General features: G+C 43.0%; 1 pseudogene; it reads right to left on the minus strand.

Moving 5' to 3' along the window:
* Window positions 1-2,997: 2,997 nt before the first annotated feature.
* Window positions 2,998-4,280, minus strand: LOC101590812 (annotated as a pseudogene).
* Window positions 4,281-4,587: the final 307 nt, after the last annotated feature.

The following is a 4,587-nucleotide window of genomic DNA, read 5'->3' on the forward strand; positions in this document are numbered from 1 at the left end:
CTGGGCCTGCAGCCTGGGTCAAATGAGGATCCCCCAGCCCGGGTCATCTCACTCACTGGCCAGGCCTGCGCTCTGGGCCTGTTCAGGATCCCGCGGTCCAGTCATCTCACTCACTCGCCGGGCCTGCGCTCTGGGTCTATTCAGGATCCCGCGGCCTGGGTCATCTCTTCCTGTCACTTTTGATGTTTCTCTCCACTTGCTGAGTGTTATCCGCAAATTCGTTTTCCTTTCGGTCTGCTGGGCAAATTATACTCCCCATAGCTGGGAGCCTTTACTTCTACCACAGAATTCCATTCCTGTGAAGTACAATTTTCTCAGTTGAATAATTTACCATTACATATTTTTGTTTAGTCTTTTTAGTTGTGGTTTGAAATTTGTGGATTCAGTTCTTCTGGGTGTTTCATTAGAGTTTATTTTCTTGCTTTTTGTTGTTCTTTCTGGAGCCAGAAAAGTATGCTGAGCTATTGTAGGAGTCCAGGAATGAAATGAGCTCTCTTCTAAGATAAGAAGCTTTGGCAGTGGAATTATCCAATAGATCCTGATTAGTCTTTATTTCAGGAACCCTAAAGAAACAATTTGTTCATGGAGGATCAGTATAAATTAAATGGCTTATTTAAGATCTCTTTCAAATATGAATTTATAAATTCTATATGTTCCTACCATAGGCTGAAGGAAAGCAAAAATTATATAGTAATTAGGATTATAAGTCCTAAAATAGGGTAACTTGCATGTAAATTTCAAATGTATCCATTACTTGTTTGTTGAATTGGTTAGGGCTTCCTAGAGGAAGAGAATCAATGGAATATGTTATTCAGCGTGATAAAAGCTACAGTGGCTATTTAAAGAAAAAATACTATAGTAAAAGACACATTGCCATTAGTTCTCTTTGGAATACTTCCCCTCTTAAAACATACTTAAAATATACTTAACCCCAATCATTCTAGTCACTTTCTGAAGCAGTTCTGAAAGTCTGCTATCATGGCTTTTCATGGTTGCATCTTTGTCCCGATTTGATTCAAAATGTTCACTGCAATTTGTCAAATAAAGCATTACAGTGCAATCATCTAGCTAGTCACTGTGTGTGACTTTCAACCCTTGCCCAAAGTCAAAATGACTGTGAGGGGCAAACACTTTGGATCAATTCAGGACACCAAAGCAGCTACAACAACACAACTAAGGACGCTTATCAAAGGACTTCCAGAGCTGCTTCAGAAAGTGGCAAAAATGATGATGAGTGTGTTTTGAGCAATGTGGAGCATTTTTGAGGCAGATTAATGGGATGAGTAATGATTTATTAGGTTCAGAGCTACACAGAAAAGAGCCGCATAATGATTTAATGATTTTTAAAAAGATGACAGTAATTTTATTATAAAAATACAGCAGATATGAACATGGTCAAATGACATTACCCAATAATGAGGTAGGAGACAGCACCCAAGATGAAGGGGGAAGTATCTAGCATGAATCTTTAGCAGGCAAGGGAGAAATGCTGTACCACATCCAGTTTGTTAGTTTCTTGAGTGTTGTGCTCAGATTGGAGCGACTTGATGCCAACAGGCCTGCGTGTTTGGAAGGAGTCACTCCAGCCCAGGCTAGATTCAAGGACACATGCCCTGATAATTCAGTCAAGGGTGTCTATAAATACATTCCTTTCCCAAGGCAAGGTAGCCAGTCCTGCCTTGTAGGAAACAACACACAGACAAGCTCACCTAGTGAATGTGTTCATTTTACTGTCTCATTATTTTAACCCTTTTCTTGATATCAGCATAATGCCGTCAATGTGATGGACATGTGTGATACTTGTAGGTGAGAAAGATAATCAAAACCACAATGACATATCATCTTGTCTCAGTTAGAGGGGCTTGCAGTGAAAACACAAAAAAATAGCAAATGCTGACGAGTATGTGGGGTAAAGGGAACTCTTATAAACCATCAGTAGGAATGTAGATTAGTACACTATCATTAGCCATTATGGAAACAGTATGGAGATTAAGGAAAAGAACTAAAAATGGAACAACCATCTGATTGAGAAATTCTATTACTGGGTAGATATCCAAGGGGAGACAATCGTAATACAATAGAAGTTCCTTCTACTCTCATGTCTCCTGCAGCACTACACAAAACCATTAAAATATGGAATCAACTTACATGCCCTTCAGTGGATGAGTAAAGAAAATGTTGGACATATGCACACTGAAATCATTACTCAACCATAAGGAATGAAACCCTGCCATTTACAGCAATATGGATGAAACTAGAGGTGATTCTGTGAAGTGAAATAATCCAGGCCCAGAAAGAAAAATCCAGTCCACTCTATTGTTTGTGCAAGCTAGTAAGCTGTCTTATGGATGGAGAGAATAGAGTAGTGGTTACTAGTGACAGGGAAACCCAGGGCTTGAAGAGTATGTAAAAAAAGTAAAGAGCACACACACACACACACACACACACACACACACACACACACAATGTAGGGAGAAGAATCAAAATATAGAGCATAGGAATTATGCTTAGTATATCTTCCACAGTTATCTAACTATTGGTTAAAGCAAAATGACTAGAAGAGTAAAAATTCCAAGTGCACAAAAATCACTAGTGTTTGAAGAGATGGCAATACTTATTGTACTAATTTTATTAGTACACATAATTTGATTATTGTATGTTATTGAATTACCATAATGTACTCCATAAAGAGGTACCAATATTATAAATAATAAAAAATTAAGCTTGTGAATATTTTCTATACTAATGCTACCTAAAACTGAGTTTGAGAATCCACTAGTCTCTTTATTTATTTGTCTCTATCTCTGTCCCTATCTCTATTATCTGACATGGGGTTAGATATGGCTTGGTGTAGGGGCACAGATCTTTGAATACTTTGGTCCTACTCAGCAGATGCCACCCATGTTCTTTTTTTTTTTTTTCCAGTGACCTCTGAATTTTTATTTGCTCACTATTTCCCAAGGGCAACTTGCTGTAAATTTCCCAGCTCCTGTTGCTTCAGAGTCTGAACACTATGGTGTCATTTGTCTCAGACATTAATTTTCCATCCACAATTTTGTGGGTGGTGGTTCTCTGGGTGGTTTGCACCGAGGAGCTGGTGCTGTCCAGGGCATCATTGAGATTGAAATCCTCCCCATCTTCCAGCAGGCGGCAGTACGTGGCAATCTCAACCTCCAGCTTGACCTTGAAGTTAGTTCAGCAGGGCCTTGTACTCCTGGGCCTGGCGCTGCCCTTCTGTTCCAGTCCGTGCCAGCTCAGACTCCAGGTGCAGCAGGGCCCCACTGAGTTGCTCCATCTGCATGTGTAGCAGGCCTCCAGGTCTCTCAGGCTGTTCTCCAGGCCAATCTTCAGATGGATTCCAGCTTAGTCTTCAAGGACTGGGCCATGTGCTTCAGCTCTGTGAGTGTCGTCTCAGCAGCTCCAACCCCCAGCAGACAGCGAGGCGACTTCTGTGGTACTCTCCTCAGTCTACTGGGACCAATACATGTCCAGTTCTTCTCAGTTCTTCTGAGGCAGCACGTCATAGTGGATCCTGAAGTCTGTCATGATCTTGCCACTGGGCGCATCCACCTCCACAGTCAACCCAGAGCTGGCAATCTGGGCTTGAAGGCCTCTGACGTCCTTCTCATGGTTCCTCTTCATGAGTGTCAGCTCTTCCTTCAGAGTCTTGACTTCCATCTCCAGCTGCAGCCGAATGATATTGGTGCCACTGATGATCTTGAGAAGTCCGTGGATGTTGTTCTCCACAGACTGATGCGTGGACAGCTCTGTCTCATGCTTGACTCTAAAGTCGTCAGCAGCAAGACGAGCATTGTCAATCTGCAGGGCGATGCGGGCATTGTCCACAGAATTTGCAAAGATATGAGACTTCAGCTCTTCGATGGTCTTGAAGTAATGGCCCAGTCTCAGACCTGGGACCCCTTCTTCTCCAGGTGCTCCTGGATCTTGTTTTTCAGCCTCCAATTTTCCGTTTCCAGGCTCCTCACTCTCTCCAGGTAGGAGGCCAGGCTGTCGTTCAGGTCCTGCATAGTCTCCTTCTCAGTCTGGATGCTGTCCATGCTGGCCAGACCCCTGACCACTCCTGTGGCCAGGCCCGCGGATGCCATGTTGCCTGGCAGGATGGTGGAGCGAGACATGCAGACCTGGGAGCTCAAAGCCCTGGCGCCGTCTTAGACGCTGGCAGTGCTGCTGACCCACGCGACCCATTGGCTGGGAGCCCGGGCTGAGCCCAGGGACCAGTAGTTAGTGGAGAAGGTGAGAGAGCGGATGGTGACACTCATGCTGCCTGGGAAGGAAAGTGAGAGACCAGGACTCAAGTTCGGGTTGCAGAGGGTGGCCATCTACCCATGTTCTTCTAAAGGGGAGAAACTTGGGCTTGTAGCCAAGCAGAGACTGTAATACTCAATTCTTATGGTGGCAACTCTAATGTATACTAGTTGTGTGCAGTTGGTTTCCAGATATGAAAAAACATGATTCACATCCTGAGAAAAAAATTTTGTTTTGTTACTTTTAAGTTAAAAGTAGGCAAAGATTATTTCTAGTAAAGGATAAAGTGGACTAGCTTTTGGGAATAAAATAAAGTTTTAA

This window comes from Octodon degus, unplaced genomic scaffold (genome assembly GCF_000260255.1).
Source record: "Octodon degus isolate 3935 unplaced genomic scaffold, OctDeg1.0 scaffold00024, whole genome shotgun sequence".
NCBI lineage: Eukaryota > Metazoa > Chordata > Mammalia > Rodentia > Octodontidae > Octodon > Octodon degus.